The sequence below is a fragment of the Alexandromys fortis genome, unplaced genomic scaffold (genome assembly GCF_014885135.2).
Source record: "Alexandromys fortis isolate MF-2015 unplaced genomic scaffold, M_Fortis_MF-2015_v1.1 scaffold_7, whole genome shotgun sequence".
In the NCBI taxonomy this organism is placed as follows: Eukaryota; Metazoa; Chordata; class Mammalia; order Rodentia; family Cricetidae; genus Alexandromys; species Alexandromys fortis.
Window position 1 is genome coordinate 475146 of NW_026067920.1, and position 25488 is coordinate 500633.

The window sequence follows — 25488 nt, forward strand, 5'->3', positions numbered from 1 at the left end:
CTATGTTTATAGCAGCATTGTTTGTAATAGCCAGAACCTGGAAACAACCTAGATGCCCTTCAATTGAAGAATGGATGAAGAAAGTATGGAATATATACACATTAGAGTATTTTCTTTGGGTTCTCCTTCTTATTTAGCTTCTCTAACAATGCAAATGGATGGAAATAGAAAACACCATCCTGAGTGAGGTAAGCCAGACCCAAAAAGAGGAACATGGAATGTTCTCACTCATATTTGGTTTCTAGCCATAAATAAAGGACATTGAACCTATAAGTTGGGTTCTTAGAGAAGCTAAATAAAGTCAAAATCTTAACTTTAAATGTTTGTATATAGCTAGACTTGCAACAGATGTCTTCACAGACCCAAGGTTTTTCCTTTGAAATCAGCTGCTGTTCCATGTTTTGCAACCCAGGAAGCTCAGAACTGGTGAGGGTTGTCAGGGTGTTAGGAGGAAGGTCCACACAGAACAGGATGGTCAGAAACACTTTTGGGAATGATGGTGGCCATTTATTTTGATCCTCGATCACCAAGCTACCTCAAACACAATTTACACTTCAAGGACACACGTGCACTTGAGCCGATCCACATCCACAACGAGGAGAAGCTCCAGGCAAGAACTGTATGGAGCGTGAAAAGGGGATCACAGAGGAAAGTAGAATAAGCAGTGGGGAGGTCACCCCCTGTTCTTGACTGCTTGACTAGTTGTGGGGTAGTAGGAGGGAGGTCACCCCGTTCTTGTCCGCTTGACTAGTTGTGGGTTCTGCACTACCACCAGCAACTGCACAAGACACTTCTCTGATGAAGTCTGAGAGCTGCACTATTATGGGTAGAGAGATGTGAATTTAGACGTCAGTTTGATACTATATACAATTAGCAGAATAAAGTAGCAGGTTCATGTAGTGACATTTTAATTGTATTTTAATAAATAAAGACTGCCTGAAGATCTGAGAGCAAAACAGTGCCACTGGTCAGTTTTATAGACCAGGTTATGGTAACACACACCTTTAATCCCAGCAGCCACACTAGTTGCCATAGAAGTCAGGTGGTGTATGCCTTTAATCCCAGCCCTAGAAAGGAATATAATACAGGGTTGAGGGAGACAGCTGTCAGACACAGTCTCATTCTACGATTACCTAGAGACAGGATCGCCATTTCAGTCTGAGGTCAAGGTAAGAACAAGTGGCTAGCTGTTTTGTTTTTTAGATCTTCAGGTTGAACCCCAATTTCTGACCCTGAGCTTTTATTAATTGTGCTTTAGGTTCACTCTTGGGGCCTCTGTGCTCACCAACCCTAAGTTCTGGGCTAAAATTATAGTATTGGCATGTTTCCTCCTGTGAAGAGGGTCTTAACTCTACTGCTTTAAACAAAGCAGCTGGTTAACCCCCCCCATAACATTTGTGCCACCATTGCACTGGTGGTCACAAGAGGCCATGCTGGCCATTATTATAGTTCACAGTACGCAAGCCCCTCAGTATTATAATAAGAGCCAGTCGGCTGGGAGGACGCTTCCTGTTAGCACCAGCTTGATTTCTCCATGTTCTGTGACAAAAGTCTATGGTGTCTCGGCATTAGGATTTTACTGTCAAGTTTGGGTGGACAGCCAGGATTTGTGGCGATAACCTATACTGTTTAGGGGAAATACCCCACCCATGACACTGGTTGCCTGTCAAGTTTCTAATCCTGGACTTCTGTTTGACTTATTCCTGTTTGTAAGGCTCTACTCATGGGCAGCTTCCGACAGTGTCTTCTGCTAGTTCCAGGCCAGGTTAAGCACCCTTGGGGCAAGCATAGATAGGCCACAACTTGTTTTGAATTGCTTTCATGTCTATTACTAGTCCACAGTAGTTTCATTTTTTTTCTTCATTTTTTGAGACGAGATTTCACTGTGGGTAAGAATTCCTGGAAAGAAGCTGTCGGCAGAAGCTGACTGGAACTTCAGAGATATGCAAAGCCTGGAACATTCCAAGTCCAGCGTCCTCCAAATATCCATTTCTTTATAGGCTACCTATGTGTCAGACCTAACATCCTATGACTAACAGATAGGAATCCTTTGGAACATATGAATAGACCCCTAGTTTCCACCAATCAAAGGGCTAAGAGTGCCGTCAGAGAGCATGTTTAGTCTATACCTGAGATTTCTTCACTTTGCCATAGTCGGCCTTTCTGGTGCTTCCACTAATGTGTGTGAAATGTCTTGCTTTATGACTTCTTTGTTCTGTTACTATTAAAAAACCTTCATGAAACTGCTTCTCTGTTGGAACAATGGATTGGGGTGATCTGAATCTCTCATCCCCTCTGAGAAGAGAGCCCTGCTTTTCAATAGACAGCTCTGTGCACCTCTGGCTGGCCTGGGACTGAGGACAGACTCATTCACAGAAATCTGCCTGTCTTTGCCTCCTAAATGCTAGGATTAGTTAGAGGTGTGGCCACCACTCCCAGCTCATCAATTTGGTCCTTCACACTGATTTTCTTTTTCTTCTTCTCTTGTTTACACCTTTAAAAGTTCAATAACAGAAATACAATGCTCTAGGGTGAGTCCGAATAGAAGAAGCACTCTGTACCCTTAGGAAGGCAAGCTTCCCCTGTGTTAACTGGTCCAGGACTGCGCTACAAAATTTCACATAAACAGTCCCCCTGCTGCTTAAATGTCTCACTGGTTAATCCCAGACCATCCTCAGTCCCTGGTAGATAATCTCACATGCTTACATTTCACTATGGCTCTTGATTTCTCGTATTTCCAATACTAAACTAAAATATATACACAAGTCGTCCAAAGTTATTATCTGTAGAGCTTGATCAAAATATGATTTGTGGGAGAGATTTTAAGAATATTTTATCACATTTCTGCTGAATTGGGGGTGGGAATAAAAACTCACCTCCACAAGGATGAAATCCTAACTCAGAGCTGCACACTTTCCCCTGTCCATTAGATGGCAGCACTAGCCTTAAAGCAGAGGCAGGGCACTACAGGTGGTCACCCAACAGTCCCACTGTTTCCCCCATCCCCACCCCCTCCCCAAGGGCTTTTCAACTTTTCTTGTTCTTTCACTTAGTTTGGAATCAAAGGATTCTTCCAAGTTAACTGTTCTGCACACACTGATTGAAAGGACACCATTTCACACCTACATGTGTACTTCAGATGAGTTTGGGAAGTTTTCACAATGAGGCACTGGGCAGGATGGACACAAAAGGAGCTTAGGGGAACATGGCTGCCATTGTGGAGACCGGACCAGCTTTGTTTAGTGTGTCACCTACAGAACAGTTTGGCTACCTGCTACTTCCTGGGTACTTTGTAAATTACTCAAAGCAAGATAAATGAAAACAAAAGCACTGAGGAAATGGTAGGATTCCTGAGAATGGCCATGCCATCAGTGCAGGGCAGTTCAAAGCAGTGAACTGGTGCCTCTTGCTGATCACAGCAGCAGCAGACTCCCCAGCCCAGGATGACAGGAACTCTGCTCTGCTGGCACTCACAGGCTACCAACAAAGACTCGATGGACTTCAGAACACTAAGTACCGATTTGCATAATTTGCCTCTGGAAGCGCAGAACTAACATGCCTTGGTGTGCTTGGACCCAGCTGAAGCCACCTTGCAAGATGTCTGAATTAGGTCCCAGGAGAGAAGCTTCCATCTCTACAGAGAGCCTGGCTCAACCCTGCTTGTCCACTGTGCTCAGACAGCGGGCTCCTTAGGACTAGTCTATAAAAGGTTCTTTCTTCCAGGAACTGTTGAGTAAGCAACTGCTATAGTCTCAGGCTTCCTCCTTCCCCTTTTCCCTACCACAGAATGATGGCCCTCACTGCAGGCAGTCTGGAGGGAAGGCAATCCCCACAGCAGTGGCTCTCAACCTGTGGTTCATGACCCCTCTGGGGTCAAATAACTTTTTCACAGGGTCACCTAAAACCAATAGAAAACACAGGTATTTACATTATAATTCAGATCAATAGCAAAATTAAAACACAGGTATTTACATTATAATTCAGATCAGTAGCAAAATTACAGTTAGGAAGTAGCAATGAAAATAAGTTTTAGTCGGGGGTCACAACATGAGGAACTGTATTAAAGGGCTGTTGCACTAAGAAGCCTGAGAATCACTGTTCTGCTGGGGAGCTCCTTTCCAGCCCCCACAAGTCCCTCCTGAAATTCAGCCTCCCAGGTTACTTCTGAGATCTGTTCTCCGCCTGCACTAAACTGCAGAATCTGTTCAGCCCTTGGTAGGGTCCTTGGCATTTTGGGTATACTTATTCCAACATAGGCTTATTCACAAGCTCCTAAAACACACACCCAGGCCCACCTCTTTCTGACTTCCAGTTGTCTTCCGGACACTCCACTAGTGCATCAAAGGAAGCGTGTCCTGGAAGGCACTAGGGCAACCACTCCACTCTACTCTGGCTCAAGGATCACCACCAGTTGTCCCCATGATCTCAAAGACTTGATATCCTCTCTCACTCTCTGTTTCCAAGTCAGAAAATCACAGGCCTCCATTATGCTCACAAATAAACCATACCTGTGAGTTCCGTCTGCCACTTGCCTTGCTAAGCATCTGCTCTAGGAGCTGGCCCCATTGCTCACTCCCTTCCTACACCTCAGTGCTCATCCCTCAGCAGGCTCCTTCTCATGCCCTCATCTTTGCCACCACCAGCTACCCAAAGCTGCTGGGTCCACAGGACTCCACCTGTGGTATTGTGGCTCTCGTCCCTGTTACTGCACAAAGCCTTCCCAAGGCTAGCTGGCTGCATCTGGTCCTCATCAATGGTGTATGTAGGGTACTGTCAGTCTGCAAACTTCACTTTTTTTTCCCAAACAGCAGCTCCCAGGATTCAATCCATCTTCTAAGAGACAGACAGGAACCATGTGTAGCAGAAATCACTTTTTCTAGTCTCACCTTTGTATTCTAACTTCCCAGAGTCTTGAATAGCAGAGAGTAGGACTGGCTGGATAGTGAACAAGGCTGAGTGACTGTGGGGTGAGCACAGAGAGCTAGAGCTCAGGGTACTGGCAGCTGACTTAACCTGCAAAGTAGAGCTTCCTTCCTGATAGTAAGCTCCTATCCCCCAAAACAGAACAAACAGCTCTCAGAAAACAAAAACGCTGCATTCTTAGTGCCAATACAAAGCAAAAGGATTCACTGCTGGACTGCAGAGGTTGAGCAGCCCCACAGCAGCAATGAGTCTGAAGCAGCGCCTGCTTTACAGCAAGCCTGGACTCAACCTGAATAACAAGCAAACCATAGATTACTCTTCCTCCCCACTCCTTCAGGGCCCCACTTTCTTCCTATGCTAGCTGGACAACCTTGCCTTTCCCCTCCATCCTCCCAGCACCCCACATTGAATCTCTGTGGTGATGGTTAGTGTAGTAGTCCCTGTCCTGCAAAGCTTGGACACTGCTATTTTACTAGACCTTTCTCTTTGCTTAGCAGAAACTGCAAAAAGAAGAGACTTCCTGCCCCTGCCTTCTCTGGCCTAGAAGACTCTAGGAGACATCTAATTGTGAAGGACAGCACATGGGAAGCCCACTGCCTCTTGGGAATTCATTCCACTTCAAACAGTAAAAAATTATTTTTCCCCTGAATGAAGTTCAATGAGTTAGGAGCACAGCTCAGCAGCAGACACTTCTCTAGCACACGAGGTCCCTCTCTCAGTGCTCAGGGCTGGCTGGAAGAAACCTTCAAGTCTTGCATTCACTATACACAGAGGTTTCCCTTTCTCTAGGCTAAACATTCCCAGAATTCTCATGAATTTTGTACCCGAAATAATATCTGTGGCTTCTAGACACATTTATCACCTTAAATATATCAAGTCATGGGCCTCACAAGTCAACCTGATGCCCAGAACAGACTGGAAGCCTCGTGTTGGCAAGAGCCACTGCCTCCCATGTCTGGACTTAGTATTCTTACTGATGTCACTTCAGAACGCCCACTCTTGAGTCACTGAGTCAGGCTGGCTTTACATCAACTTGGGGAAGATGATTCCCAATAGTGCTGTTGATGAATTATGTCTTCATTTTGTCCATGCTTTTCCTGGCCTCTTGTCATTTGAAATTCTGATCATTTTGTCACTGAAAACAACTATAATCAAAAAGCATCAATGTTTTAACTGTATTTCAATTTTAAAAATCAACAAAGAACCTGGGAGTTCAGCAAGGTGGCACATGCTGGTTCTGGCACTCCAGAGACCGAGGTGGAGGGAGGAAATTTAGCTCAGAGTACCCACCTGCAGAGTAAGTGCAAGGCCCTGAGTTCAGTGCCCAGGATCAGGGTAAGGAGAAAGATGACTGTCAAAAACCACACTCACAGACACACAGATACACACACACACACACACACACACACACACACACACACACACACACACGCCAGATCATACTGGCTTGGCCTGCCATTCATGAAGAGCTGGCCTCCGCTCTCCTTCAGCAGTCCTGGGCTGCTGGGCAACAGGACACTGGGCAACAGGAGACCGAGGTATAGACTAACAATCAGGATCAGTCAGCCCTGAACCTCCTGGCATTGCTTGTGGAGTCACCTTCATCACACTAACTCAGATAAACTAGGATCTCCAGAACCCAAAGAAACAAAACACTCATCTTCATTAAAACGTTTGGTTTTGGTTTGGTTCAGCAGCATTAGCATGAATGACTCTGTTTTGGTTTGGTCTGTCTGTTCAGGGAAAACAATGGCCTCCTATAATTCCACTAAACAGAGGGGACCAGAACACATAACTGCAATGACACGAACTTCAGAACAGCTCAACTCTCTAACAGAATGTGGTTTTTTTGAGTATGGCTCAGAGGCCATGGCTGGTGGCCTTCGGAGTCATGATGAAGTTAGCTGTGTACATCCATGCTAGAGATACAAGTGGTGAGGTGAGATATTCTTCCTGGATGAGCCCCTGGGAAACCAAACCAATGAGAGGAGTGGGGATTCCCCAACCATGTACCCCCCTTGTCCAAGGTCCCCCACACCAAGTAGAAAATAGGCTTTTGCCAGGCAAATTTCTGTGGGTTTACCCACCAACCAGCCTGTCCTGCCAGGGCATTCTCCTCTCCCACTACCTTTCTTTCCCCACCATAGCCCCACCTTGACTCAGCACACACTTTCCCGGGTCCAGTGTTCATACTGCCCTAATGCGCAGCCTGTACCTGTCCTGCTCCCTGGAAAGCAGAACTTGTGATGAGTGCTCAGTGCAGGCAGAGAGCAGGATGCACCTCAGGGTGCAGAGTGACTGAGCTACTTCTGACCTCAGGGCCACTGTTGTGCTGAAACCCTCAACTGCACCTCGCAAGGTCCTCCCGGCTGAGACGTTCCAGAACCATGTGGGTGTCTGACCATCCAAAAGCTACTGTGCCCAAAGGTGGGCAGTCTCCTCGGCCTGGCTCCACTAGAGCATGATGCCAAGGCCGCGTACACGGCAGTAGTCTCAGTAGCTATCTAACAGACTACATGTACTCAACAACAGAACTTCCAATGCCTAAGCTTCAGAAATTTAAAATATTTTTCAGGAAGGTGTAAGGAAAGTAGACAATAAAAAGAATAACCCTGACAAGTTGTAAAAGGTGCAGATTTGGGCAGATTCTACATGTTTCTGGTGAATGTGCAACAGAAATGACACCGCAAGGGAAGTTTCGGAGCTTCTACGAAGGAGATGAGCCACGGAGCTAGCGCAGGCTCTCGGTGAACTGCCCTGGTCTGAGGCTCCACAACAGCCTGCATTCCACCTCCCTCTGTCTTCACATTCCACAGATGTGACAGGAGGGTGGCAGGAAGACGAGGCCAACCAAAATCTCAACCCTGTGCAGAGTGTTCCTGTATCTTAAAAAGCAACGGGAGAACAATGGAACTTGAGTTTCAATTTCCAGGAGGGATTCTACTTTTAATTTTTTTATTGGCCTTACAAAAAGAATTACAAACATCTAACACACAGTTTCTCACCTTTTTATGGGACATAGGTGCCTGAGACTCTGACCTAAGAAGTAACACATTCTCTTTAGACACAAACCTCTCTACTACCATTCCGAGCTTTACAGGCTCTTTGCTTGCTAGAACTCAGGTCAAGGAACTCTGCTAACACACACACACACACACACACACACACACACACGCACACACCCTAGTGTAAGTAAGCACCCTGCACACAGAACAAGTTTCTAGTTAGACACTTGAGATGGTCACTGGCCCTGGATGACTGGCGAGTCTGGCTGTAGGCAACACTAACCAGTTGTGATAAGGAGGTCAGTGGGGCGTCAGGGGGTGGGGGAAAGACTGCTCATGAGAGATAACCACACATCTGCCTTACAAGTGGTGGAGAGGGAGGAATGGAAGAAAGCTTCAAAGATTTTTTTTTAACTATAAGCTGTAATAGATATATGGTATTCACTATGCACTAGGTACTAGGTTAGACTTCCGTACTGATTACCAAATTATTTCTCAGCACAAATGAGGAAACCTGTCAAGTTCATACAGCTAATGAATAGAAAGCCAGGCTCCAAACTCCAGAATGAGCTTCTTGCTGTTTTGAATTATTTTTCATGAACCTCCAGACCTGAGCTCCCTGGAACAAACTTGAGCCCAAGAAATAAGGCAGAGAGAAGCTGTCATGCCACCTTCTACTACTGCCCCTGCACCAAGCACATGAAAATAACCCATTAATTTTACTTATCAATTTCTTCAAAAGCAGTTGCTAATGGTTTTTTCCATCCACAGTAGAGAATACTTAGCAGACAAACATAATGATATACATCACAGCACAGCCCACACCCCAAAGTGTCCATTCCCTTTTGTGGTGAAGAATTATAAAGCTCAGAAGAACCATGTCTTGCTCGTCTTGAATTCTGAAGATTCAGCATAGGTTCCAGCTCAACAAATGTTGAAAACATTCAACAAATCAAAGAGTGAGATATTTTACCAAGAATGTATCATTTTATAAAAGCATTTAGGGATAGCTATACCTAAAAATTGGTAGTTACAATGTACAATGGGGTTTTTAAAATACAGCTTTTTCATGGTTGCTGTAAACATATTAGCATGAATCAGAGTCATACAACCTCAGAGACAAGTTGCAATATACAGTTCATACTTATCCTCAGGATAGAATGGAACCTGCAGCAACAGAATGGGTCTATCCAGTCCATGAAGTCCCTGAAACTACAGAACACGGTCCCCCGCCCCCAAATCACAGCAATACAGCAATAGGGGAGGAACTGTGTATTAAGACTCAAATGCTCTCCATCTCATTCTCTTAGAATCCTGGCCACAGTTAAATTTACATGCTAGGAACAACATAAAAAACTCAATTCTTTGTGAGCCAAGAACAAGCATCAGACCAATTCTCTAGCCTTCTAGCCACAGTAGCAACTACAAGTTTGTTTCATCCACTAGGTGGCGCTCTCTACCATAAGAGTCCCCTGAGAGAGGCACAGTACATCAAAGTGACAGCAGCCTGGTCCTAAGATGATTTGTCTCTTGAGGATACACATTTGGTTTAAGTTTCCACTGCAAAGTTAAAGTTCTCAAGATAGGTCATGCAGATCAATTGCTCCTGTAATCCGAAACTCAAAAGAGCAAATAATATCTAAACAAGGGGAGGGGGTGGCCTGAGCTTATGAGGGTCTCTAAAAGCCAGGAGACAGTCTGCCTGGCTACCTCTAATCTCGCCATCAAAACTGTTACCTTGTTCAGTTTCTGCTTCACATCAGCAAGGGACCAGCAAAAGCGACTTTGAGCAGTACAGAGGGAAGACAGACACTGTCTCTGCTCTCTGATAGATGCCAATCATTCACACTCACCAGAAAACACTGCTCTGATAACAGGACTCTGCTCTGCACTAGCCTACTGCTTCTTTAGCAAAACGTAAGCAAAGGAATGAGCAGGCACTCCTATTGGGAAGCTGGAGGAAGGGTCTGTAACAAGATCCACAGCCTGGCCTCCACAGTCCTCATTCAGCTGAGTGAATGGGGAGAAAATGCCGAGCATGCTGGCCTCTGCTAGCAACACGGATGCCGGCATTCCAAGAAAATCCAGGGCCTTGCCTAATCATCCTCGGTCCTCAAAAAAAGTATAGATTCCGTTCCCTCATTATGGTCTCTCTCTCTCTCTCTCTCTCTCTCTCTCTCTCTCTCTCTCTCTCTCTCTCTCTCTCTGCTGAAAGAACCGTTTCAAGGAATAAGTTACAAAAGGTTCTAATACATTTGCTTTGAAAAAGTGAAAATAAGTAACTACAGCAAACTGACAACTGCTTAATTTTACAAAGTAAGGGCTTGCCTGATAAAAATGAATTTACTTAAAGTTCCAACAGAATGAAATACTTGGTTACTAAGATAGCATTCTATAATGGAGTAGAACAGCTAGGAAAAGAAGGATAATACAATAGACCTTAAATATGAGACTCAAACTCCATACTTTTAAGGATTATTTTACTGGGACAAAAGTACTTAAAAGTCTTGACTTAAATTATATAGTCAACGCTCATGTTGGAAAGCTTTTGCAGTAAACTGAGTAAGTACAAGCTTGCACTTTCTGGAGCATTTTTCCAGATGACTAATGTGCTTTAAAACAAATATATACATTTCTTTTCTTATCAAAATAACAAAGTATTTTGCTTTAAAATTCCTTCTCAATTTGTTAGCTATAAAACTTATCAGAGCCTATCACCAAGTGCTCCCAACAACAAGCACACACACACAAACTTTTAAGGATCCCGCAGTCCCGTTTCAGAGAAAGGAGGGTCAAACGTTTGTTAAGACCTTCAACCAGCTCTCGTCAGAGGTTGCCCTCCTCACTATTTCAACCCCTGGGCAACAACTGGCAGGCCACAGGCGGCAGAGTCTTTGGAGTTACCCCAGGGGAGATGAAGTTGCTTCCCCAGCGTGAGAGCACAAGCAGGGGACAGAAGCACTGACGGACTTACTACGTTAAGCTCACAAGAAATTTGGGATCTGAAACAAATTTAAAACATTAAATTCTATTTTTATCTATATCCTATATTGCAGTGCATTTCAATAACTAAATAAATTTACTTTTTCCCCTCATTGCAGAGTTGAGAATGTTCACACAGGTTTATTCTGAGAAAAATAAAAGTTAGATTTTACTGGAAACTGGAACGCATATACACATATGGATCCACAAGTGACTTCTGTGCTTATTAAGATTAGGAAAGGGCATTGTGAAGGCTCCTGTAACAATCATGAAGGCTCTTTAAATCACAGAAACCTCATGGAGAAACTTCGCATTCAGCTTTTATTCTGAATCACGGCCAAGCCTTTGTTCCAAACGTGCATAAGTCACTGCTTCTTTCTTCTCGAGAGTAAGTTTTTGAGCAAACATTATTAAAAGCTACATCTGACTTTAATAGACTTTCCCAATTTGCTGCTGAGTGTTTACTATCAAACTCTAATCATGACTTCCCTACATTTATTTATACTTTCACACAAACTTCCAAAGCTTTCCCAACTTAAATAAAAACCCACAAAAACTATGGGAAATGCTTTGCTTGAAAGATAAAAGCAAAGTGATTCGTGTGCATTTGCGATGACCGCTGTTTACGTCTGCTCAAACGCACAACTCACAGCACTTTCAGTGCCTAGGTTTAACTGCATTTGCTTGTCTCTTAAAAAAAAAAAAAAAGAGGGTAAGAAGTTTCTTTCCCCCATTTTGCTGTCAAAATATAAATGGGAACTAATGCAAAGCATTCCTGGCTCAAGGCGTCTTGTACAGAAGAACATCCAGTCTTCGGCATGAATACTGTATAAGTTATTATCTTGCTTTCTTAATGAAATGGGGATGTTTTATTATAGATGGCCCAGCTAACATTTTGGAAAACAAAAACAGAAAAGAAAAGCCACAATATCACATGGGAAGGAAGGTAAAGATTAGTTTTATGTACTAAAAAGTAGAAAATGATTTTCACAGTCTTCCTATCAAACATTTCATACTGTGCTTATTAAGATGCGATAAACCTTTAGCCTGGAACAGTTTATTAGCCCCCACTATGTACTGAAAGAGGAGGGATGCCTTGGGAAAGTAATCAGCACAAGTGTTTGTCTCTTTAAGAATGGGCCCTTCTTTGTGAACGATACTTAGAACAACCTAACGCGGAGCCACAGACACAAACCCAGGGCTCCTACCTAATTCTACATACAGATGATCTCTCTTGCAGGGACTTGAGGGCATCCATACAGTAGAACCAATTAAAGGTAACGAGACTAAAAAGAATTATTTCCTAACTGAATGGACATATTTTAAAGTCCGTACAATTAACAAAAGATTTTTTTTCAATCATAAAAACAGCCTTCTAACAAGAGACTCTGGTTTTGAAGTGTGTCACATCCTAGCTCCCTAGCCATGAATCCTAGTTCATTTTTTAAAATGAGGTCTATTTCCTGTAATTTTAGATATTTTAGAGTACAATTATTTTACATTTTTATGATGCCTTTGGGGTATCATTACAAATATTTTTATGTGTTTAAACTTAGGAAAGTAAAATTAAGTAATAGCTTCTCTTAAAGGGGGCTGTCAACTCTCTCCTGAACACAAATCTTTGTTTTAAAGCAATCTAGAGATTTATATCCCTAGTAACCATAGAAATTAGTCTTAAGCTTTTAGGGAAAAAATTGCATAAAATGCTCTTTATTTAATTAAAATCAGAGCTCTACTCTTAGAAATAAGGACCTTCTTTTGAACAGAAAGAATTTTCCACAGAGCAAAACTGTTTTAACTTGAGGCAGCTCTCTGTAATAAATTAATCAAACGCATTTCATTAACTCTTGAACTTGAGCACACCACGAGTCAAACACTGCTGGCAGCCTCTGCCCGGGACCAGGACAGGGACCACCGCTACAAAAGAGAAAGTGAAACACATAAGATCCAAAAAGTGCTTGAGAGTAAGACCGAGCGGAAAAACAAAAGAGTGAAGACCGTAAGTCAACTGCAGCTCAGCACTAAGGGTCGGGAGGGTCCCTCCTGGTGGAAGTCACTCGGTTTCTCTCAGGAAAGCACCGTTCGCCTTCTCGTAACACAAGACCCATCCATAAGTCACAACTTTCACTCTGGTGCTGATGCCATGTCTATTGCACACAGGACAGTGAGACATGCTGTGGACACTGGTCATCGGGGGAAGACAAGCTGGTACTGACTGGGAAGCCAGGGGACGGCTGGGCAGTCTCCAGGCTCTTCTGGGCGTCTCTTCCCAAGTGGGCAAAGGAATGTGTGCTTGAGGGTGGGAAACAGACTCCTCGGGCACTGTCAGCGCTCCTAGCGCTTATGGAATTCAGATGCACAGAAGTATGGATACTACCAAATTTGATTAGCTTTTATGAGATTTAAAATTTGTAGTTTCAAGTTTTTCCGTGTAAAATGCACAATTTTAAAAGTCAGCCACATTCTGATTCTCATTATTACTTGCCATTTGGAAACAAAGATATTGCTCATCAGGCCATAAACTAGACATTAAATATCTGTGAAGTGGTCACCGAGTAGAGCGTAAACACCAGAACTGGCAGGCTACAAATCCTCGAGCTTTTCAATCACCAAAACTGAGAGCTAGAAAGATGCCTCTTTGCTGCTGCACTGCTCTGAGAGCTCAGCGCTCACCAGATCTGCAAGCAGCCCCACTACAGGGAAAGAGAGCACTGCAATTGCTTCCCACTCCACTTCGCATCCGCAAAGGGAAACTTTCACAGATGTTTAATGAGTCGGTCTATATAACAAGGGGCAGAATATGCTGGGGCATTTTAATTGGTAAAAACGGAGTGTCCCTGGGGGATTCAGCCACTATTGCACCGTGTTCACCTCCACACTGCTAAAGTTAATCCTCTGTGGTGGTAAAAAGAGGAATGGTCTTTTTAAATGGCAGCAGGGAGACAGCAGGGAGCTTTGCTGCCTTCTTCACTGCAGTCTGAGCCGTCCACAGGAGTTACTCTTCAACTAAGCAATGCTCACTTTTCACTTGAATTCTAATAGTTACAAGTGGTAGTAATGCAAAAGTCTACAACAAAGTATTGATAAAAAATCAATTACAACTATCTAGAAATTATCTCCAAGCATAATGCACATTATAGTTTCCCGACATAAGTTCAGTATAGCCCAGTGCCAGTGTTGTGGCTCCAGGGCTGTCGCAGCTCAATTTGTCCAGTCCTAACCTTCGCGCAGTGAGGCAACAAAACGCCAAGACACGCACTTCCACGGGAAACAAGAACAGGAGAGTTTCCTCAGCTTTTCCCCTCTGGTGGCTTGTGCATGTCTACTTCTTCCTCTCCTGAAGACAGCAGGGTCGTTGTGCTTCCTCCCTGGCCTCTCCTGAGCCCCTATCATACAGAGGTCACAGTTGTAAGTCAATACAACCATATCCTTGGCTCAGAGGAGGTTCTTCAGAGGATCACACAACACGGAGTATGTCCTGGGTGACCAACACCACACAGGCTAGGGAGTGGAAACCAGCCATCAGTGAAGAAGCAAGGATGGTGTTTTGCTTGTTTTTGGTTTTTTGAGACAGGTCAATGCCAGGCTCAAGCAAGTCTCCTGCCTCAGCCGAGAGCTGAGACTACAGGCTGGTATTATTACATCCGACTAAGCAAGTATTTAACTGCCTATTTGCATATGGTACAGAATGAATACTTTACAGAATGCCTCTGGACCCTTAAGTCTTATCACTGCTGAGCTTAAACCCTTGCTCATGAACACAGGGATTACATTTCCAGATCCCTAACATCTAGTCCAGCTCCAAACAGCCCAAAGCTTTTGCATTTGACTGAAAATCACAGCCTACTCAGGTGGCTCTTCACAGCCAGTCTTATGAGTGACATGCCTATTTACAGATGAAGGACCTAGCCCTCTGCCTGTCCTCCACAAAGCACACTCCACACATTCACACCTCCTTCCCTCTTCAGTGATGCCCAGACATGAACACCATCACAAGTAGGGAAACAGGCTTAGAGAGACTAATGATGGGATTCAAAACAAGACCCGTCCAATTAATCCTCCATACTACTTTCAGGCCTCTGGGAGCTACAAAATACAAACTAACAACATGTGGAATCCTCCAAAGATGTCACGAAGCACACACCATGCTGGGTGGAAACGCTGTAGGTCCTGTGCTGGAATACACAAGTAGGGGGCAAGTCCCTGTGTTCACAGTGCCTACCCTACAGGGCTAGAGCCACCAGGCTGGATAAGCTGTAGTCCTTAGCTGCTAAAGGCCATCAGGAGCCTCACATGTGTCATGAGGGCAGAGAAAGGAACTGTACCGGTGGACTGGAAAACAAGGAGGCAGTGGCCATTGACCTTGAAGCAAGAAAAGGAAGATGGCTGGTGTCCGCAAGGCCATGTCCATAAACTCTTGGGTGACAGCTTTACCAGAGCTGAGAACCGCAGGCAGTACAAGAATGAGGCTAAGGAGAAATTCTGGGGCCAGGTTCTCTATCCAAGATGGCACATGACATAATGAAGTACATGGACATTCTCAATACTTAGCTTACTTTTGCCTCAGTTTCCTCATTTGTAGAAGTGGGCAATAGCAGCATGTACCTCACAGAGGGTGAGACGCAAAGGGACTAGAAAAGTACCCAACAAGTACAGTGTGACTTGGGAAGGTCACACAAAAATGATGCAAGGATATTATTTTCTAAGAGTCACATGACACACACAAAAAGTGGAAGTCAAGAGTGCACATGAGAATTCAAAGTGATGGCAGATGTGGGACAGTCTGGGCCTGCACTGAAGAGCTGTACGTGGGAAAACCAACAGGAGCAATGGTAATTAGCACAGAACCACATTCCTCAGCAAGGACCATCCTTTAAAATTCTTTACTACACACAATTGCAAAATCAAGACCCCACCACCACCACACACACTTTTCTCTATATTCCAAAAGAAACAACAAACAATCTATTATCTTCCACTGAAACTGGGAAGCACCAAGAGTCTGGAGGATTTCTCCTATGAACAGAGAAAAGCGCTGACTTCTTAAACAGCAACAAGATAGTGAGTAAGGCAAGAGAGGGAAGAGGCACATATATAAAACAGTCCTTATCCAAAACTATAGGGGCACTCCGGCCTCAGACCTCTTGCTGGGATCTTCCATCCTCATCCCTCATCCCTGTCTCTGGGATTCTCACATCCTCATCTCTGTCTTGCACCCCGGGCAACCTTGCCTCTGGAGTTCCTGCCATCCTGTGTAGGCTATGAGGCTATTGCTGCCCTCTCAGGCTCAGGCCTCAAATCTGATCACTGACTCCTACACTAGTGCTACAGGCACCTGGCCACTCAGCTCTACAGTTCCTCCATCACTGGCTCATGTGCCAGCCCCAGGCTCAGATCTTTATTAGAGTGCCTGCCTACTGTCTTTTCAGTCTCACCTGTCAGTCCTCTTCCTGTTCCATGCCTGCACTCCTCCACCCCCACTGGGCTTGCTCTGATCTTCCTTTAAAGAGGGAGAGCTGAGGCCTAGGATACTTGTGCCAACCATTTTTAACCTAACAGCTTCTGCACACTCATCAGGCTGCCCAATTACCTGTGGGTAGAAAGGTACACTTGATCCCTAACCCTGTCCTTGCCAAGGAACCACTGGGAGCAGGGGGTAACAGAAATTACTGTGACATTTTGCCGCAGTGTCATGTAAGAGACTAAAATGCTGTAAGTTTTAAAAACTTGGGATGCAAAAAAGAAGAGATGTCTCAAGTAGCTGGATTAAGCTGTGATTTCACAGCTGTTGAGGAGGCAGAAGAACCCTTGAGACTGCCAAGTAGCCTGTACTAAATAGGTTCCCCAAAACCACACAGAACAAGATCACAAGCGTCTTTATGTTTTTCATAAAATTAAATTCTATAAAATCAGTATCTCAACCAGAGTACCTTCCAAGGACAAAGGTTCAGAACTGAGGTACAAGATAGGCATTAGAGAAGGCAATGCCCAGCTCAGAGCCAGGCAGGAAGGGACAATGAGAGAGAGCCTCTACTCTGCCCATATAGCTGGACCTGAATTCCTTCTCAGAGCTCAAGCTGAATTCCCAGGAACACTGTAAACCTATCAAGAGGAGCACATATTCCAATTGCTAATGGATTTGTAACATGCCTATGAGTGAGAGGAAAAAAGAAACACTAAAAGAAGAAATAATCATTCAATTTAGTTGGCATTGACTGACCAGGCCCTGGAATGATAGGCACAACAATGGTTTTACTATTCTACAATTAATACCAAATATATCCCTTGCACTCATGTAACACTGAGCACTGGCCATAGTTTCATATGGTCCTTGCTTCTGATAGTGACCTTAGATGTTGTTACAGCATATGAGGAGACTCATGATCTCTGCTCACATACAGGAAGCCAAGGCTCAGGAGGCTCAGTACTGTGTTTGATGTACTTAGCAACTAAGTACCAGAGCTGGATGTAAATCCGGTTGATGCGGCGGCAGAGCACTTGCCAACTCTGCCTGCACTGCCTGTTATGCAGTACCAGCTTCAAATAAAAGCTGTAAGCTCAAGTGTGGTCCTCCAACACCCCTCCCCCATCTTGAGATGCATCAAACCTCAACCTGGGATGAGGTCTGTATTATTATTATTTTACCAATATCAACTTTATCATCTAAGCATGAGAACATTAAGGAGAGGTCAGGCTTTGGGCCAGACAGATGGACTCACAGATGTTTACATATAAAGGCTGCCAGCTCTGTCAAAGAGAAGACCACTAATTACTACACACAAATGTGCTTTCCCATGCACTAAAAGAAAAAGTTACAAATACTAATGAAGAAATAAAGAGAATAATTCTTTTCTAGAAAGGAGAATTCTTGGTGCACACTGGAACCAGAAATTTTGAAATTAATTTATGTCTTTTCTAAATTTGAAAGTGTTTGTTATTGTTTTTTATTCCCCCTAGTGGAAAGAACTCTTAACAAAAAGAAGCAAATTTTCAATATTGGATGTTTTACTTTTGCAAAATAGTATTGTGTCATTAGACCAATAATGTTAACATCTCTGGTGTACCTCCAATCGTCAGGAAAGACTGCCTCACACTCCACAAAGTTTCATAAATATTCATTAAGTAGATAATAAAGTAAGTACATGATTTGGATTGTCTATACTATTGTTCCATTCTAAATCAAAGATTTTATAAGTTTTCCAAAGAAACAGCTGTCAGGGAAAAAAAAGTCAAAAAAAAAAAAGAAAAGAAAAGAAAAGAAAAACAACCATTCACTGTCAGAACAGAATGATCAGCAAATACAGGAAGTCATGATGTTTAACGAGTGCTGTAAACCCAGTTTATATCCACATGGGTATACATTCACAACCCCAAAATTAGGCAAGTAGGAGCAGCTTGAGTTTTAAGGAAACACCTAGGTTTTCTATGAGATGCAGAGGGAGAGGATGTGGAAAGAGGCTGACTGGGCACTGAGCCGACTTGGATTTTCCTTCAAGTAAGACATCCATCACCTTTGTCCCAAGGCCTCGGCTAGAAGCCTCATCTACACAGTACTGTTCCTTCTGCTCTGTAGTCCCTTGTGACTGCACAGAAATCAAAAACAATTGGCCCAACAGGCAAGCGAGGGTCTAAAAGTGCCACTTTTTCTTTGGGGAATAATAACTTGCAACTGTCACAAGACAAACATTTTAAAGCTGCATCCCAGGCCCTAACAACTTTCCTTAAGAGAGCATTTCTTCCAAATGAAAAACAGTAGCTTCATTAATGCACGAGCCATTTCAAATTTGAAACACAACTCTAAGCCATACCTCATGGAATGGAAAGCCATAATTGCAATGCAAAATGAGACCAACTGAAATCACTCTAAGAAACGTGAAGGAGGTAAACGCTTTTTCCTGGGGGTAGTATAAAACGGATGAAATTACAGTAGCAAGAAGTTATTGATTCCAAATTATAAAGTGGAATTGAGGGCTTCAAAATATTTTTAGATTTTTTTTTTCAAAGAATCCTAAGAGTGAAAAAAACCACAGTGTGCTCTGGGAAAGCTTACCTTTTAGAAAAACAGCTTCAGTTGCACAGCTGCTTGACCAATGCTATGCTCTGAGGACATGGCACTCCGCCTGGGCTGATGAAAGGTACATTCTCAGACTCCAAGTGTTCACTCACTGTCTTCTACATAGCCATTGGTTACTTAACGGCTAACTCAGCTTAATCATTAAACCAGAACCAGGTAAGAGAAATTAGGTCAAGTCACCCATATAAAAGAATGTTCTGGGAAGCCGATTAATGAAAATTTCCAGTCATCAAGCAAAGAATTAAAAGTGACAGAATGTCACCTTCCAGTCAATACAGCTAACTAGTAGGCACTCTAAATACTAAAGGAATGTTCTTTCAGTACCGGAGAAAGGCTTTTCAAATTTATGCACTCTTTTGTTTTTGGTCAGATAAAATGACTGCTGATTAAGACGGTGCCCTGTGGGCTTCACCTTACTGCCCCTGGTGTGGATGGGTGCTATCTCCCTTCGGGTCCACAGCATGGGGTGGAGGCAAGGTGGCTGTGTGAGAGATAGCCAAGCATCATCTTCATGTTTGCCACATCTAGGAGCCTACCTTCAGAGAGACTCTACGGTGACTTTATAACCTTATATTATAAAAATTGTCTATTTGGTTGCCTTAAAATTTTATGGCCTTATTTTCTGCTTCTGGTAGACAGTTTATGAACTATGCAGAACTAGGAAGTAAAATCAACCCATAGTGACAGCACTCTGAAATCTACTCCACAATCTGTGCATCTGCACTCTCTACAGAAATGAAATCACTTATTTCATTTAGCACCAAAAACTTCTTCAAACTTCTAAAAGCAACATAACATCCCACTCTTACACAAACCATGATGGAGCCATGTCTCCATTGCTAGACAACCAGGTATCTAGCTCTGCAAGACAAATTCTGCTGTAACGAGCACCAATTTGCTACATCAAGGCATTCTTGTATTCCAAACCACTAATTTTGTAATTCATTAGAATAAAAATTGAAGAGCTGATTTAGAGAGTAGAGAGTGAAAACACTTTTAAATCCTGAGAGGTTCTTCCAAACTGTCTCCTGTTCCACTGGTTTCCCAGCCCTCCTAGTCCTAGGCACAGGCAACCTCTGAGCAGGGCTGTCATGGGGGTCTGGGTGGGGGATTTCTCTGCACAGGGCCTCTGCATTGTCACAGCAGGGCAGTGATTTTTGCTAATAGGATTAACTCCGACTCCTTTCACTTCCAGTTAGTGACCATTTTCTCACTCACACAGGACAAAGTCAAGGCCTCAGTTTCCTCATCTGGGAGGTGAGGGAGTCACTGAAGGCAGCTAGCAGGCTGCCATTTTATGCTTTTCTCCCTTGTGGAGATGCGCATACCACATGTCAAGGGACACTGGAAGAAGGGCAAATCTAGCCCATTCCTTTGAGCTGTCCGTAGTCTTAGAGCACATCAGAAAATAACCCTGCAAACTAAAATCGTTAGCTACAACCACCACACTGTTTCACACACACAGAGATAACACTCATTTTATACACTGAAACACGTAGCCAAGTTTTTCATTCTTAGTCCAGGCTCTATAAAACTAGATGCCACAGCTGGAAATTCTGATCTAAAATTATGACTTCACAGAAAACCAGATGCCAAAGTAAAGATAAGGTTTCCTGGGGAAGGGTGGCCTTTTAAAAGGCAATCGAAAATCTGTGTTAGATTTTCTAGAGCAAAACAGAGACATCCAGGGTATTACTCAGCATCAGAGTCCCTTGTTTGCAGGCGGGGAAGTTGCCGTCGGCAGCCAGATCTCTTACCGTAGTACCACAAACTTAATGTTACACATACACAGAGCTCCTGACACGAGAAACACCACTAAGCCATCCACCTACCAGACGCCTCAAAAGCAGCACAGGTGAGAGAGAAGAAACCCCAACAGTACTTTCTAATTGTGTGAAAACAGTATTACGATAAAAGCATCAAAGATATGTAAATGTCTGAGCAGAACACTTGAAAAGAAAAAAAAAAAAACAGCTACCTGAAGCAAAGTAGGGAACAGAAAGACAATTAGGGGATGGCTCCTGAGTTAATAAAAATGCTGCAGTAAAGAATATTTTTGCTCTTGAAAATTAACTCACAGCATAAAGACTATCAGGAATAAAAGTATAAAATTACTACTGTCTCTTCAACATCTTTTCAAAGAAAACTGAAAAGGTTTATGACTTTGAAATCCAACCATATAACGAAAGTTTTTCCTATACTCAGTATCAATGATTTCTTTTAATTTTTATTTATTTATTTATTTTTACTGAGGTTCACACCTTGAGTTGTGGAAATGGGTATAAAAACAAAGCAAAAGAAAACAAACTGTGCTCAGCTTTGCCTGGCACAGGCTTCAGCTGCAGTTCCTATGGCAGAGACTGGGCATCCCTGGAGGAGACACTGGTGAGTTCCTGACACAGCTAGGAACTACAGTTGCTGCTACCTTCCCCTCTACCCCCTTCCCCACATTGCCCCACTGGGTTCCTTTCCTGCAGGCTGGACACCAGCTGGGCTCCCACTGGAGACAAAGGCAGATCTTACCAGTCTTGGACAGCACTGTACTGGATCAAACCAGTTCTTCCATCAAAGGGACACCCAGCAGCAGGTTAAAGCTGAGGAAGAAAAGGCTCTAAAGACTGACCAACCAAACCTGCACAATTCAGAGACTCCCTTTTTTTTTCTCCATTCAACAAACTGAATGGAAAATATGAGTTGTTATCTGACAGTTTGGGTCCATAATTCTGTGAGATTCCATTGTCTTCTTTTCCTTTCCACAACTCATGGAAGCTAAGAATGAACCTGACTCCAGAAAAGTGTGCTGTCCTCAGCTTGTGCGCAGCCAGGGAGCCTGTCTCTGACCTGGAGCGGCCCCTCAGTGAAACCCACGTGCTTGTTCGGATTCCCGTGTCAATAATAGCTACAGAGGAAACAACACAGAGCACTGGAAGACTGCTGGTCACCACTGGAAGGAACACTTTAAATCTCATATTTGCTAGCATGTGTGGGGCCCTGGTTTTGATCCCAAAGCTGACCAAATAAATGTCGGCCAGACTTTCATTTCTGTTCACAAGCCCATCTTTGCTGCATAGAACCCCCGGTAGGATGACCAGTGCCAAGTCAGCACAAACATAGATGAGATCTGAAGCAGAAGTTCAAATTCATCAGGGAAAAGCAAGGCTGTGGCCCTGAAACTGGAAAGGGCTGTCAGAGCCAGTCCTGATGCACAGCAGAGGTGACCAAGTGCAGCATCAAAGACCATGGGGTATATTCCGAAGAAGGGTGAGCAAGTTGTGCCAAAATACATTGTTTTACAGCTAGAAATTATAACCTGTTCAAGTGAGAGAGGTTACCTAGTTGTTTTAAAATTCTTTTGGGGAATACATGAAGAAAAATATTTGGAAGTCAACGACTTACAATGAGGCAAAGAGAAAAACACTAAAGTAAGGATAAACAACTCAAGCTCTCTGAGGCAAAAAACACAGGAATGGCACAAGAGCATAAAACGGAGTCACCAACCGAGTTTGGGGAAGAAGGCAGAGTTTGTAGCACTGATGTGACACTCCAAAGATAAGAACAAGGCGGCTTCTTCATGCACACTCAGGACACAGAACAAACGCATGTGAGGGATTCTTCGGCTCAAGACGTAAGTCGGGAAACGTGGGTCAAAAGGGGGAGTGGAAAACTAGGAGCAGAAGGGGACTCGTCCAAGTCAGCCTGCATCACAGCAGCTCTGTAATCTCCACAGATTGCTAATCCCTCTGAGACAGAAAGAAGAAAGAAATACGGCAACCAGAAAATGGCTTAATTGGGTTTACATTTAAATGTCAGGAAAAAAAAATCTGTTGCTGCATGGCAAAGTCATTAAACATCGAGTTTCTCCCTGAGCACACTATGTCAGCAGATGAACCCTGCAGGTGACCAACAAACGTCTTTAAGAGCAAGGATGAGTGCATTCTGAGACTATGAAAGTATTTCAAACCCCATATATGATAAGGTACCTACATCCAGAAAATTTAAAGTATTTCACTCAAGCCAAGATAAGCAATTAGGTTTAAAAGTGAGCAGAAGATTCGAACAGACTGCTTACAAAGAAGGCAAACAGGTGCATGAAAGGCGCCAGCATCCCTGGCACCTGGGGAAGAGCTGTTAGCACAGGTGGCACCACCCAGCCATCAGACCGCTGACACAGAGCCAGGGGAATCCTGGAGGACAGTAATGCCTGACATGCTCACTCCCTAGCATAGAGATAGACAGATGGACAGATGGACAAACAGATAGATGAAAGACAGATAAAAATTACTGACAATAGCAAGTGCCATTGAATACATTGCTGGTGGGAATACATAATAAGACAGTTATGTTGGAAAGCAAGTTATATTTTTAAAAAATAGATTTATTGGCATTTATTTTACACAGCACACAATCTACTCATTTAGAAGTACATGTTTTAATACTTTACCATATTTACAAATAGTGCAAGCAGCCACTGCCTTTGCACTACCCCTAAAGCCCCATGTCCATTATCAGTTACTCCACATCTTTCTCTAACTTCTGATTCCCTATGTATTTGCCTTCTAGACATACATAAGATGGATTTATACACTGTGTAGTCTGTAGCGATTGGCATCTTGGACTTACCATGTTTTCAAAATACAGTCAGGTTGTAGCAAGTATCAATTCTTAATTTTTTTCTGCTGATAGATAATGTTTGTTTGTATGTATGTATCTTCACAAAGCCCTCTAAGTTTAGTTAAACCAGAGCAATAAGAGCAGGAAGGGGGAGGAAAAACTGAAAACCCCTGATATCACAGCCTAAAAACAAAAATTCAGTCAGAGCAGTCAATGCTAATGGACCTTGGATATTTTCACTATTTATCACCATAAATAATGTTTCTATAGACGTTTGTTTATAGGCAGATTCTCAGAAAGTTAACAAACACCATATGAACTGACAATCCCACTCCTTAACCCTAGAGAAAAGAAAACTTTATGCTGACATAAACACTTACACACAAATATTTATAGTAGCTCAATTCAAAATTGTTGAAAAGCAGCCAGGGCCTACTCCACAGGTGATAGATAACTGCAGTTCTCCATAAACAGGAGACTGCTGTGTGATAAGGCAGGAAGGAAACATCCTTGAGGAACTCCCAAGAACACACTCCTTTAGTCAGGCTAAGTAGAATGATTTCAAAGGGTTACATACTATGCAATCAAATTTACACTATTCTTGAAAAAAAAAAACAAATGCCAGCAATAAAAAATATTGGTTAATATAGTGCTGGATGAGTTTAAGTGTTAGGGGGAAGCACCCACGGGGTGAGGCAGGGGAAACTGAGGCAGAGCTTGGGAAGAGAGCTGAGTTACATTTTAAACACAGTGGTCATGAGGGCCTCTGAGAAGCTGGCAATGAGGGCAAGTTTGATGCAGAGCTCAGAGTCAGCCACATGCATATCTCTATGCAGATGCCTGGCAAACGCATTCCAAGCAGAGGAGACAACCAGTACATATTCCTTGAGACAGACATGTGCCCAGTATTTGTGACACACAGCAATCAGACTGTTTAACCAGACATCCAGATATATATATATAGCTACAGATGCCTCTAATTGGACAGTGTAAAAGGAGTCTGAGCAGGAATTACAAATTGGAGGGTCCGGGGCAAGAGACAATATTTAGAGCTACAGAGTTGGAGGAAATCACTGTTCATTCTTCCAAAAACTGATGGGCACTAAATATCAAATGTGCCAAGGAGGAGATGACTTCTCACACACTCTCACAAAATCCCCTGCAGTTTCAGTCTGGATTACCCAGAGTTCCAGAAGAGGGAAGAAGCAGAGAGAACCACAGGTCATGGTTTAGAAATAAAAAATTTAGAAAAGAATCTAGAAGAACACTGAAGCTTTTGTATAAAACGCAGATGGTTTGGGATAGCTCTTCACTTAAGTGCGGAATGGAAGGCCCCTTGCTCATGTTCCAGTATCCTCCAATCACCTACAAGCTTCCCTTTTACTGAGTCTACTAGGGAAGTCTAGTCCTTGTCTAAAGGTGAGCTGACAGGTGAACCAAAGGCACTGTGTGCTGACAGTCTCCAGTAAGTCCACTGTCTGCCAGCTCACACTTAACAGACCCTGGACATCATTGTTATTGTTGTTTTGTGAGTACAACATTTGGTTTTTAAAATCACAATTTTTTGTTCTTAAAATGGTAACTGTTTCTTTCCTATGTGGGTTGAATGTCACTCTCAGAGGAAATCCTGGGGTGGATGGCATAACTCTGAAGCAGTGTTACTGACAAGTTATGAACAGGCATCACTTCCAGTCCTTTAAAAAGTTGGAATGGATATTGCGCAGGTGCTCAGTACAGCCTGAGATGGAAAGAATAGGAATCCACCTTTTCAAAGTCATGCAACAGACATTATCTTTATACCAGATTGGCTATATGCAAGACGATCAGAAATATGGGACCAGAGTGTGGACCACTCACTAGCAACACTTATAACTAGTTGATGATATCCCTAGG

General features: G+C 43.3%; 1 protein-coding gene across 3 annotated transcripts in view; it reads right to left on the reverse strand.

The window, feature by feature from the left end:
• Positions 1-25488, reverse strand: part of Stx18 (syntaxin 18) — a 104244-nt gene that overhangs the window by 50350 nt on the left and 28406 nt on the right. The window contains exon 1 of one of the 3 annotated variants that reach the window (XM_050141373.1): positions 18961-19083. The exons of the other annotated variants lie outside the window; for them this stretch is intronic. The gene's annotated coding sequence lies outside the window, so the exon portion shown is untranslated. Of the gene's footprint in view, positions 1-18960; positions 19084-25488 lie in introns of those variants that run through there. 3 annotated transcript variants of the gene reach the window in all.